Source organism: Triticum aestivum, chromosome 7B (assembly GCF_018294505.1).
Source record: "Triticum aestivum cultivar Chinese Spring chromosome 7B, IWGSC CS RefSeq v2.1, whole genome shotgun sequence".
Classification (NCBI taxonomy): Eukaryota; Viridiplantae; Streptophyta; class Magnoliopsida; order Poales; family Poaceae; genus Triticum; species Triticum aestivum.
This window is the reverse complement of record NC_057813.1, coordinates 47,662,903-47,676,862: the sequence shown is the minus strand read 5'-3', so window position 1 is coordinate 47,676,862 and position 13,960 is coordinate 47,662,903. Positions and strand designations below refer to the sequence as shown.

Sequence of the window (13,960 nt, the reverse complement as noted above, 5' to 3'; positions counted from 1 at the left end):
TTCATGGCGGGCTTAACCTGGGCAGGACTCGCACGCTGAGCCATCTCGATGAGGTCGGTGCAGATGTCCAGCTCAGGGCCCGGTTCGCCGATCTTGCCGATGAAGACATGAATTCCGCCAAAGGGGACCCGATACCCGTACTCGATTGAGCGGGCCTCGGGGCCCCATCCTTCGTCATCGATGTAGAGCTTGCCGCGACGACTCTTGGTCATCCGGCCAACCGCGTACCCTTTGAGTCCTTCAAAGCTACCCTTCAAGAACTCGAAACCATCGTGCGATAGCCCCACGGTGGGCGCCAACTGTCGTGGAATTAACAAGTCAGATGTCCTCATGAAAGGACTTAGTCGTGGAGCCATCGCGATGAGTTAGCTTGAAGGGGTTAAACCGGACAAGGGACATGAGAGTTTTATACTAGTTCGGCCCCTTCGATGAAGGCAAAAGCCGACGTCTAGTTGTGATGGAATTGATTGGGTTTTGATGACCAGGGAGCAAATACGCTTTTCCTGGGTCTCGAATTGTTGTTTCTTGCCCTTGAACCGCCGCCGGGCTGTCCCTTTATATACATAGGTTGACGCCCGGCCGATCTACAGAGTCCCGAGGCCGGCTCATACAAGTGTCCGACTCGGTCTCCCCTTTCCTAACTTACAATATAAGTTATACAATCATAGCAGTTTACTACCTTGGGCCCTAATCCGCCTTTGGGCTCTGGGCCTCTGAGCTTCATCAATAAAGCGCCATCTTCTGGATCTTTATGGGCTTCATTGTAGTTGAGGGTGAACCGACCTCTCCTGGGCGGTTTACCCTTAATAGTAATATCCCCAACAAGTTGTTTTCAGTTTCTTTTCACCGAAGACCATCATTCCAGAAGAATTCTTCGTCCTCACATTCCAGCTATCGCTATCCAATTATCCCGGCGTATCTATCAAGTATTCTTTAATCAGCTTGTTATCTCTTCATTCTTTTGCATCTAAATCCCCTCTAGCATATTGGTTCTTCTAATTCTTCTCGGTGATTCATTCTCTTTCATCAGTCATTTTCTAATTCTTACGGTGATTCCTTCATATACTTTTTCCTTTGTTATCATATTAATTCACTCATTCTTTTCAATCCTATCAGTGGTTCATGAAGACCTTCTCAAGTTTGCGATATGTCACTTCTCAATCCTTTTCAAGAAGAATAAGTAATATGCAAAATCCATTGCTTGTCATCAATTTAACTTGATGAAGGATAAGCATACAATAAATCTTATTCTTATTTCCTCCAAGCGATTAATCCCTTCCTTTGGGGTTTGTTCTTGATGAATAAATTCTAGTTCCAAGTGTTTTCATCTTTTCTTTTCTGGAGTTCAAATTTTCCTCGGCTATTTTATCGGAACCTCCATCTAAATCACCGCAAGGCTTGAATCTTTATTCTTTCATCCTTCATTTCTATCTCATCATCCTTTTGTCACCAGAGTTCTTCATGGTGGTTGTTCATGATTTAATTCATTCTTCAAGAGTTCATCAAGATATTGTTGGAGGAGCGCAAATATCTTTTCCTCTTGTGTCTTGAAATGCAATTAATTCTCTGTATTTCTTTTGAAATGGAGTTTTGCTTTTCTTCATTATTCCCAGATATTCAAGCATTTGGTTGTGGTATAATTTCACCTCAAGTTTTGAGTTGTTTTTTTTATAAGTCCACAACAAGCTTATTCTTTCATTGTTGATTTTCTCAACAACTCCGTTCAACTCTTCCTTCTAAGTTCTTGTTCTTCCATCAGTTCTTTTCATTCAATTCTTTCAATTCTCCCGGAGGCATTGCATTGTCCATCTCGTCAAGTTCCATCTCATTGGGTGAAGTTCATGTTCTATTCCTCCCATTTTCACCCGGAGTGTTGCCGAAATTCTTCCATCCTTATTCATTTCCTATCTTGTTCTAACCGGAGTGGTTTCAGAGTCTATCTTGTTTCCATGAGCATTTTATTCTCGTCATATTCACCGTTCGTCTTTTCTAACCGAGTGCTCTCGACTTTGTTCATCTTCTCTCTTGCATTCTTACTTCACCTCTTCCTCTTTCTCTCCTGTCTCGTTCCTAAGATCTCGGGACAAGATCTCTTGTTAGTGGAGGAGAGTGTAACGCCCCGGATTCGATGCGCCAGGTGTCTTCCAGCTATTCGTCGTTGTTGCCATGTCATTGCTTGCGTGTTGCATTTTGCCATGTCATCATCTGCATTTCATCTACATGTTTTTCAAAACTTGCATCCATTCGGGTTTCCCCGGTTCTCTCTGTTGTCCGTTCGGAGTCCAGACCACACTCGCACGCGCCCGTCGCCCCCTCTCAGACCTTGTTTCGTGAGCCACTGTAAAACATTCTCGGAATGGGCCGAGATTTGCTGACTGGCCTTCGTATAGCACCAGCAGACCGCCTGTCAAATTTCGTTCCATTTGGAGGTCGTTTGATGCCCCAACCATTAACCACGTAGCCCGAAACCCCTCTATCTTTGCAGCCCAGCCCCTCTTCACCATAGCCCATGAGCCCATCCAAACCCCCTCCATGCTCTCAGTCATTCGATCACGATCGTGTGAGCGCAAACCGCTCCTCATTTGGACTCTCCTAGCTCCCTCTACCTATAAATAGGCCCTCTCCCCCGAAATTCATGAAACTGCTATTATTGGCAATTTTGCCATGTCCTTTTGAGCATGTTATATTGTTTTCTGGAGATAGCTCAGTGTTCATGTCTTGCAATGCTTTACCTGTACTTCATGTCCATGCATTTTGTTTTCCTGTTGAGGTGATGTAGCATATTTTCTTGATGCTTGCAAAATGCCTAGCTGCTGTTTTGGACAGCTTGTCCTTTAAACTTGTTTCATGTGTATGTGTTGAACCGTTGCTCCATTTCAAGTGTGCTTTATATGAAACTTGATTAGAATTGCATGTAGTTTCATCTTGTCATGTTGAATCCTTGTTTTGAGAGTGTTTGCTTGATGTTTGAATGTATTTTGCATCAATGCCATGTTTAACTTGTTTTGCTCATATCTTCTAGGACGTAGCTCCGAACTAAATGAACTTTATATGAAACTTGACTAGAATTTCGTGTAGATCATCTTGGTGCATTTTAACTTGCTGTTTAACAACTTAAACATAAGGTTTATTCAGATCTGGACCAATTTCAAAATTTGCATATGAGGATTTACTAGATTAGTTATATGTTATTTCCGGCCTCATTTAAACTTGCTTTGATGTGTTGCTCTTGTATGCATCATCTCTTGCCATGAGTAGCTTAATGTAGCTTTGTCATGCATCATGCTTGGTTGTGCATCATGTCATGTTTATGTGTTGTGTGTTTACCTTGTTGTTTGCTTCTTTCCGGTTGTGCTTCTTCTCGTTAGTTCCTGTTTTGTTGTGATTGTGAGGATTCGTTCGTCTACGCTCGGTTCGTCTTCGTGGCTTCATCTTCTTCATGGACTCGTTCTTCTTCCTTGTGGGATTTCAGGCAAGATGACCGTTACCCTGAATCTCACAACTATCATTGCTATGCTAGTTGCTTTGTTCTATCGCTTTGCTGCGCTACCTATCACTTGTTCTTCAAGCCTTCCAAATTGCCATGTCAGCCGTTAACCTTTTTCACCCTTCCTAGCAAACCATTGCTTGACTATGTTACCGCTTGCTCATCCCCTCTTATAGCGTTGTTAGTTGCAGGTGAAGTTGAAGATTGTTCCATGATGGACAGGATTATGTTGGGATATCACAATATCTCTTATTTAATTAATGCATCTATATACTTGGTAAAGGGTGGAAGACTCGGCCTTATGCCTGGTGTTTTGTTCCACTCTTGCCGTCCTAGTTTCTTTCATACCGGTGTTATGTTCCTTGATTTTGCGTCCCTTACGCGGTTGGGTGATTTATGGGACCCCCTTGACAGTTCGCTTTGAATAAAACTCCTCCAGCAAGGCCCAACCTTGGTTTTACCCTTTGCCTCACCTAGCCTTTTTCCCTTGGGAGTCGCGCTTTTGAGGGTCATCTTTATTTGGGGTTGGTTCACTTTTGGTCATGCTACCTTTGCTTTGCTCTTCTTTTTCGGACACATTTGGCATGGCGCTAGAACATTGTTTCGAGATGTTTTTGCTGGTATTGATCCAGATTAGGATGCTCAAGTGGAATTTGGAACATTCCAAAAAGTGGGAGATCCAACTACAAGGAAACATGCAGCCTGATACACATTGTTATAGTATCTTTCACCTCTCTTTTTTGATTTGACATGGGAAACATCTCCCATCCTTTCTTTGACTCTTTTTCTTTCTTTATATGGGAAATTATCCCAAATGAGAAATGAATAGGTGTGGAAGTTATAATTGTAAATAAACCAGGATCGAATCTATGGAAGCATTGGTTTATACGTTCCTTTTAGTTTCGACTTTAGGGATAATTTTTTTCGTAGCCCCCCCCCCCCCGGGCCAGTGCTTCTCTAAGTGCTGGTCCGAACCGAGCTGCCTGCGGGGCCACCTCGGGGAAACTTGAGGGATGGTTTTACTCGTAGCTAGTCTCATCCGATGTTGCCCTGAGAACAAGATATGTGCAGCTCCTATCGGGATTGTCGACACATCGGGCGGCTTTGCTGGTCTTGTTTTACCATTGTCGAAATGTCTTGTAAACCGGGATTCCGAGACTGATCGGGTCTTCCTGGGAGAAGGAATATCCTTCGTTGACCATGAGAGGTTGTGATGGGCTAAGTTGGGACACCCCTGCAGGGTATAAACTTTCGAGAGTCGTGCCCGCGGTTAGGTGGCAAATGGAAATTTGTTAATATCCAGTTGTAGAGAACTTGACACCAGATCCGAATTAAAACGCATCAACCGTGTGTGTAGCCATGGTGGTCTCTTCTCGGCAGAGTCCGGAAAGTGAACACGGTTTTGTGTTATATTTGAACGTAAGTAGTTTCAGGATCACTTCTTGATCATTGCTAGCTTCACGATCGTTCCGTTGCTTCTCTTCTCGCTCTCATTTGCGTATGTTAGCCACCACATATGCTTAGTTGCTGCTGCAACCTCACCACTTATCCTTTCCTTACCCATTAAGCTTTGCTTGTCTTGATAACCATGGTAATGAGATTGTTGAGTCCTCGTGGCTCACAGATTACTACAACCACAGTTGCAGGTACAGGTTTTGCGACGATCATGACGCGAGAGCGATGTTTGCTTGTTTTGGAGTTCTTCTTCTGCTTCTTCTTCGACCAGGGGATAGGTTCCAGGTCGGCAGCCTAAGCTAGCAGGGTGGGTGTTGTTTGAGTTTATGTTTGTGTTTCATCCGTAGTCGGATGGTGCCCTTATGTATGATGATGTTGTATTCGTGTGGCATTGTATGCCTCCTGTATGTATCCCCGTCAATTATGTAATGGTTTGATGTAATGATATCCACCTTGCAAAAGCGTTTTAAAGATGCGCTTCTATCCTTGGTGGAACCTTCGAGGTCCTTTAGGATAGGGTCGCATCTTGGACGTGACATGCCATTCCTGCTCCTGGGCTGTGCGAATGTGGAAGCTAGCCTGGGCCTTGGCTGTGTGTTGGGTTAAGCCCCGGGCCCATTAGAAAAAATGGCTATATAATAACCAAAAAAAATTGCCACGCCCCGGGCCCTGGGGTCCGGGCCCCAGATCCGCCCTTGCTTACATGGACCGGGTCTATGGGTGATCAATAAGGTCCATGTCCTAGGTTGACGGTTCACATTGCACGTGGTGAGTGCGTTGATATATCATCTTCCTTTTAAGAAAGAGTGGACGTCGTAATTTGTGATAGAGGGGGTACACGTTAGCGCGGCCCCTGCCAAGTTTTGAACTCAGATTTTGTATAGTTTTTTGTGTCCTATTCTTGTTTTTTCTTTCCTTGCTGCAAACCTTATTTAGACGTTAATAAATCTATTGTCTTCTTATAATGCTAATTTTCATGCTTTGGTAAACTTGCCAAAATTATTTCATCACGGATTTGCGATATCCAGGAAAATGGAGTCAATGAATGCTAATTAGATTGGTGCAGGCCCGATCAACAGACCAACCTGTCCAAATGGTGAAGATAGTTCAGCACAAATACGAGCGTGCATTGATGCTGCAGCCACGCATCGATGTCTGCCAAGATACCATATGCCGACCAGTTCAGTGGCAACATGTCGGCACAGTGATTATTTTTTTGGTTCGAGATAAATCTGTTGGAGCTTGGGCCTCATCAACCACATATAGTATATAGAAACAGCTTCGAGGATGATCGACACTTGGACATATAACTAGTAGTACTAGCTCAGTGAGTAAGTGCACACTCGTCATGTACTGCAAAAAGATGCTCACTTCACTGCTCATGCTCCTGCGCAACATCCGTCGGTACATCGCGCTACACCGTTGGCACGAGCGGCGTAGCCAACGTGCGGAGCGCTGTGGCATTGACGGCGGAGGGAACCCATGGTGGCCGCAGAGCTGCAGCGAGGGGAGCGAGGTCGCTGGGGCAGAGGGTGCCGGTGAAGGCGCCCCCTCCGCCGAAGTCCAACAAGCCCGTGAAGGCCAAGCCTCCGCGACCACGGCCGCCGGCGCCGCCTCCGCCATGCACTCCGGTGGGCGGTGGCAGATGGTAGATTCAGTTGATGTGCTGCTTTAGCTTTTACTACCGTGACCCTTGCGTCGCTGCTGTTGACGTCGTTGCGGTTGCGGTCACAGGCGCACTGCCTTTGTACGTGTTTCTTTGCGATCTCTGAATAAAGTCGGTAAACTGACAACCCGCCAAGCCGGGGTGATTTTCTGAACTTTTGGTCTAGACCCAAGGGCTAAACCTCTGTTCATGCTTACACTTCGCCTGTTCTTCAGCACGTCGGTCCTAATACAACCTCCGACCGCGCACCCCTGCTCCTCCGCTCGAAGCGAATTTTAAAATTCAGATCGGGAAAGACCCAACGCGCGATTAACTAGAAGATGCAACGCTCACGGTACGGTAGCAACACAAACCCACGCACGGGTGCAAGATACGATGTGTTCGTACGTCCATGCAGTTTATTACCACACATGCAGCTGGATCGATGATGCATGCACCTCAACAAATCTAGAGTTTTCTATGTGTGCGCGTATGATGTTGCTCTTCAGCGGCTCTGTTATGAAATTAGGCAGTTTTTATTTGAGCTCAATTTCGATTAGCATCGTCATGTTAGCATGTAAATATACGCCTGTTGTATTCTACTGCATGTACTCATGGTCGCTCCTAATCTTTAGGATCGGAGCCCTCGCCCAGGCCTGCGTGCCACCTAGATCGGGCCTCTCGTTTAACTTCCTATATATATTGTACTGTTGTTGATGAAGACAATACACAAAGAGCATATTCACACACCAACTTGGTATCAGTGACCAGGCCATCGCTCCCTGCTCCACCGCCTGCAATGGCCGCCGAGCATGGCTCTTCCTCCTCCGTTGCGATCAGTTCCGCCACTTCCCCCAGTTCCCTCTCCTCTTCCTCCTCCGCGGCCACTGCCGCCGGCACCACTCCCGCTACTACTCCTGCTTCCTCACCGGTCTTCATCTTCGGCACCAACGGCACCTCTGCCTCCCTCAACGGCACCTTCACCTCGTCCGGATCTCAGTTCACACCCCTCTTCTCCTCCCAGAATCCGCTGCCGCCTCCACCGCAGGCAACCCCCCCCCCCCTCGCAATCTCATCCTCCATGATCACATCTCCAACCACATCAAGTTACTCCTCGACCCTGCTGAACACAACTTTCACAAGTGGAAATCCTTCCTTCTCATTGTTATCGTCCGCTACGGCGTGACATATCTCATCGAGCATCCACCTCCCCCAAACGCTGACGCCCAGTACCGTGAACTTGATACCCATGTCGCCCTGGGGATGTATGCCACCCTTGCGGACTCCATCATTGATCATGTCATCGGCGCCACCACTCCCTATGAACCCTGGACTCGGATCAATGCCTTCTTCCTCGCCAATCGCGCTGCTCAATACATGCTGCTCAACCGTCAATACCGGAACCTCAAGCAGTGGGACCTCTCGGTCGTCGAGTATGTGCGCCGTATGCGGCTGCTCACCGCCGGTCTCACAGACATCGATCATGCCGTCACCGAGGTGGATCTCACCACCCAGTTTCTCTACGGCATCGACAAGTTCCTCGACACCATCCGTGTTGTGCTCGGCGACACCGTCCCCCTGCCTCCGTTTGAGACGGTCTTCTCCCGCCTCAAACTTGTGAAGGAAAATCTGGCTCAGCCCACCCCTGACGAGAGCGCCACAATCCTCGCCGTCACCAGCGGCGGTGCTGCCCCTGGGAGCTCCTCTGGCCACATTGCCGAGCACGCCGCCGCTCGGGAGATCGTGGCGACCGCCCCTTCGAGCGCACCAATGATCGTGGCCACGGGCAGCAGCAGGGCCGCGGATCTAGCTCTCGCCGGGACAAAGGCGATTGCGGACGTGGCCACGGTCGTGGCCATGGTGATCACGGAGGCCACGCCAACACCTTCACTGCCCCGGCCTACAACCCATACATGGGGTTCTTCGCGCCGTATGGGATGGCCCTGCCCTCTCCTCGCGCCGCTTGGGTTCCTCCCAACTTCGCCGGCATCCTCGGGCCACGTCCGGGCGCTCATGCGCAGGCCTACCCCATGCACCCCTCCGTCTACCCGGTGCCACCACCACCACAGCCGCCTTCCTGGGATCATCTAGCCATGCTCCAGCCCGCCTACAGCTCCCAAGGCTTCCCCAACGCCGGCTCTTCCTCGAATGAATGGTACCTCGACAGCGGCGCCACGTCCCACGTCACCGACAACCCTGGTAACCTCACCTTGCCTCATTCTTCTTTAAAGCACAATTTATCTAGCATTGTGGTTGGCAATGGCACCCATCTACCTGTCCATGCTACTGGTTCCACTACACTACCCCCCATAATTTTCATCTTCGTGATGTTCTATTTTCTCCTACTATTGTCACCTCTCTTATCTCCGTTCGTCAATTTACCAAAGATAACTCTTGTTCCATAGAATTTTACCCATTTGGCTTTCTTGTGAAGGATCTTCGAACCAGGAAAGTCATCACGATCTCCGCTAGCTCCGGCGACCTCTGCCCGTTTTTTGGCAACAACAAGCCCTGGCGTGCTGCTCTCTCTGCCACCGTCGCACCCGCTGATGTGTGGCACCGTCGGCTCGGCCATCCTAGCCCTCAGGCCCATTCTACTTTAGCAAATAACTCTCTCGTTCCATGTAATAATGAGGTGCATACCCCTTGCCATGCTTGTCAGCTTGGGCGCCAGCCACGCCTACCTTTTCCTTCTTCCAGTAGCACTATGTTTGCTCAATTTGATTTACTTCATTGTGATTTATGGACCTCACCCATTGTAAGCTTTTCCGATTATCAATACTATTTAATTGTGCTTGATGATTACACTCATTTCTCGTGGTCATTCCCTTGACGCAACAAATCCGACACCTCTACTACCCTCCTACGCTTTTTCTCATTCGTGCATACACAATACAATGTCATCATCAAAGCACACCAACGTGATAATGGTGGCAAGTTCATCAACACAACGCTCCGCTCCTTCTTCTCCACCAACGACATCACGTATCGCTTCTCGTGTCCACACACCTCTCCCCAAAACGGTAAGGCCGAGAATTTCATTCGCACCACTAATGGCATCGTCCGCACTCTAATTCTCCAAGCCAACTTAACTCCTCCCTTCTGGGTCGAAGCACTTCACACAGCCACCTACCTCCTTAACCATCGTCCCTCCTGTGCCATCCATGACCACATGCCCTACTTTCGCCTTCACGGTGTTCATCCTGCTTATGACCATCTTCGTGTCTTTGGGTGTCTTTGTTACCCCAATGTCTCCGCCACCGCCGATCACAAGCTCTCCCCACGCTCCCTACCATGTGTATTTCTCGGCTACCCTTTAGAACACAAAGGTTACCGCTGCTATGACCCCACGTCGCATCGCGCCATCGTCTCTTGTCCCGTATGTGCCTCCCAACAACCAACCCACAAACCAGCGCTCCGCAGCACATCCCACTGTTGGGGAACGTGGTAATTTCAAAAAAATTCCTACGCACACGCAAGATCATGGTGATGTATAGCAACGAGAGGGGAGAATGTCGTCCACGTACTGTTGTAGACCGTAAGCGGAAGCGTTATGACAACACGGTTGATGTAGTCGTACGTCTTCACGATCGACCGATCCTAGTACCGAACGTACGGCACCTCCGCGATCTGCACACGTTCAGCTCGGTGACGTCCCAAGAACTCACGATCCAGTAGAGCTTCGAGGGAGAGTTCCGTCAGCACGACGGCGTGATGACGGTGTTGATGAAGCTACCGACACAGCGCTTCGCCTAAGCACCTTAACGATATGACCGAGGTGGATTATGGTGGAAGGGGGCACCGCACACGGCTAAATATCTCATATCAACGTGTGTGTCCATGGGGTGCCCCCTCCCCCGTATATAAAGGAGTGGAGGAGGGGGAGGGCTGGCCCTCTACTATGGCACGCCCTGGGGAGTCCTACTCCCATCGGGAGTAGGATTTCCCCCTTCCAAGTAGTAGGAGTATGAGAGAAGGAAAGGGAAGAGAGAAGAGTATATGGGCCGTATTGGGCTTTAAGGGAGAGAGAGAGGGGCTGCCTAGGGTAGGCTGCGCTCCCCCCTGAGGCCTAGTCCGAATTGGACTAGGGGGAGGCGCGACCGCCCCTTCGAGTGCACCAATGATCGTGGCCACGGGCAGCAGGAGGGCCGCGGATCTGGCTCTCGCCAGGACAAAGGCGATCGCGGACGTGGCCACGGTCGTGGCCGTGGTGATCACGGAGGCCACGCCAACACCTTCACTGCCCCGACCTACAACCCATACATGGGGTTCTTCGCGCCGTATGGGATGGCCCTTCCCTCTCCTCGCGCCGCTTGGGTTCCTCCCAACTTCGCCGGCATCCTCGGGCCACGTCCGGGCGCTCATGCGCAGGCCTACCCCATGCACCCCTCCGGCTACCCAGTGCCACCACCACCACAACCGCCTTCCTGGGATCATCTAGCCATGCTCCAGCCCGCCTACAGCTTCCAAGGCTTCCCCAACGCCGGCTCTTCCTCGAATGAATGGTACCTCGACAGCAGCGCCACGTCCCACGTCACCGACAACCCTAGTAACCTCACCTTGCCTGATTCTTCTTTAAAGCACAATTTATCTAGCATTGTGGTTGGCAATGGCACCCATCTACCTGTCCATGCTACTGGTTCCACTACACTACCCCCATAGTTTTCATCTTCGTGATGTTCTATTTTCTCCTACTGTTGTCACCTCTCTTATCTCCGTTCGTCAATTTACCAAAGATAACTCTTGTTCCATAGAATTTTACCCATTTGGCTTTCTTGTGAAGGATCTTCAAACCAGGAAAGTCATCATGATCTCCGCTAGCTCTGGCGACCTCTGCCCATTTTTTGGTGACAACAAGCCCTGGCGTGCTGCTCTCTCTGCCACCGTCGCACCCGCTGATGTGTGGCACCGTCAGTTCAGCCATCCTAGCCCTCAGGCCCTTTCTACTTTAGCAAATAACTCTCTCGTTCCATGTAATAATGAGGTGCATGCCCCTTGCCATGCTTGTCAGCTCGGGCGCCAGCCACGCCTACCTTTTCCTTCTTCCAGTAGCACTATGTTTGCTCCATTTGATTTACTTCATTGTGATTTATGGACCTCACCCGTTGTAAGCTTTTCCGATTATCAATACTATTTAATTGTGCTTGATGATTACACTCATTTCTCGTGGTCATTCCCTTGACGCAACAAATCTGACACCTCTACTGCCCTCCTACGCTTTTTCTCATTCACGCGTACACAATACAATGTCATCATCAAAGCACTCCAACGTGATAATGGTGGCAAGTTCATCAACACAACGCTCCGCTCCTTCTTCTCCACCAACGGCATCAAGTACCGCTTCTCGTGTCCACACACCTCTCCCCAAAACGGTAAGGCCGAGAATCTCATTCGCACCACTAATGGCATCGTCCGCACTCTAATTCTCCAAGCCAACTTAACTCCTCCCTTCTGGATCGAAGAACTTCACACCGCCACCTACCTCCTTAACCGTCGTCCCTCTTGTGCCATCCATGACCACATGCCCTACTTTCGCCTTCACGGTGTTCATCCTGCTTACGACCATCTTCGTGTCTTTGGGTGTCTTTGTTACCCCAATGTCTCTGCCACCGCCGATCACAAGCTCTCCCCATGCTCCCTACCATGTGTGTTTCTCGTCTACCCTTTAGAACACAAAGGTTACCGCTGCTATGACCCCACGTCGCATCGCACCATCGTCTCTTGTCCCGTATGTGCCTCCCAACAACAAACCCACAAACCAGCGCTCCGCAGCACATCCCACTGTTGGGGAACGTGGTAATTTCAAAAAAAATCCTACGCACACGCAAGATCATGGTGATGCATAGCAATGAGAGGGGAGAGTGTCGTCCACGTACCCTTGTAGACCGTAAGCGGAAGCGTTATGACAACACGGTTGATGTAGTCGTACGTCTTCACGATCGACCGATCCTAGTACCGAACGTACGGCACCTCCGTGATCTGCACACGTTTAGCTCGGTGACGTCCCAAGAACTCACGATCTAGTAGAGCTTCGAGGGAGAGTTCCGTCAGCACGACGGCGTGATGATGGTGTTGATGAAGCTACCGACACAGCGCTTCACCTAAGCACCACAACGATATAACCGAGGTGGATTATGGTGGAGGGGGGCACCGCACACGGCTAAAGATCAATGAACAACTTGTGTGTCCATGGGGTGCCCCCTCCCCCGTATATAAAGGAGTGGAGGAGGGGGAGGGCTGGCCCTCTACTATGGCGCGCCCTGGGGAGTCCTACTCCCACCGGGAGTAGGATTCCCCCCTTCCAAGTAGTAGGAGTAGGAGAGAAGGAAAGGGAAGAGAGAAGAGAAGGAAGGAGGGGGCGCCGCCCCTTCCCCTAGTCCAATTCAGACTAGGCCTCAGGGGGGCGCGCAGCCTACCCTAGGCAGCCCATCTCTCTCTCCCTTAAAGCCCAATACGGCCCATATACTCCCCGGCGAATTCCCGTAACTCCCCGGTACTCCGATAAATACCCGAACCACTTAGAACCTTTCCGATGTCCGAATATAGCCTTCCAGTATATCGATCTTTACATCTCGAACATTTCGAGACTCCTCGTCATGTCCCTGATCTCATCCAGGACTCCGAACAACCTTCGGTACATCAAAACACATAAACTTATAATACCGATCATCACCGAACGTTAAGCGTGCGGACCCTACGGGTTCAAGAACTATGTAGACATGACTGAGACATGTCTCCGGCCAATAACCAATAGCGGAACCTAGATGCTCATATTGGCTCCCACATATTCTACAAAGATCTTTATCGGTCAAACTGCATAACAACATACGTTGTTCCCTTTGTTATCGGTATGTTACTTGTCCGAGATTCGACCATCGGTATCTCAATACCTAGTTCAGTATCGTTACCGGCAGGTCTCTTTACTCGTTCTGTGATGCATCATCCCGTAAATAACTCATTAGTCACATTGCTTGCAATGCTTATAGTGATGTGCATTACCGAGAGGGCCCAGAGATACCTCTCCGACAATCAGAGTGACAAATCCTAATCTCGATCTATGCCAACCCAACAAATACCATCGGAGACACCTGTAGAGAACCTTTATAATCACCCAGTTACATTGTGATGTTTGGTAGCACACAAAGTGTTCCTCCGGTATTCGGGAATTGCATAATCTCATAGTCACAGGAACATGTATAAGTCATGAAGAAAGCAATAGCAACATACTAAACGATCAAGTTCTAAGCTAACGGAATGGGTCAAGGCAATCACATCATTCTCTAATGATGTGATCCCGTTTAACAAATGACAACTCATGTCTATGGCTAGGAAACTTAACCATCTTTGATTAACAAGCTAGTCAAGTAGAGACA

General features: G+C 49.1%; 1 non-coding gene across 1 annotated transcript; it reads left to right on the top strand.

Moving 5' to 3' along the window:
- The first annotated feature begins 5,637 nt into the window (after window positions 1-5,637).
- LOC123163240 (U1 spliceosomal RNA) lies at window positions 5,638-5,799 on the top strand. Its single transcript, XR_006481805.1, has one exon. It is a non-coding gene; the product is annotated as a U1 spliceosomal RNA (small nuclear RNA).
- The last annotated feature ends 8,161 nt before the right edge of the window (window positions 5,800-13,960 follow it).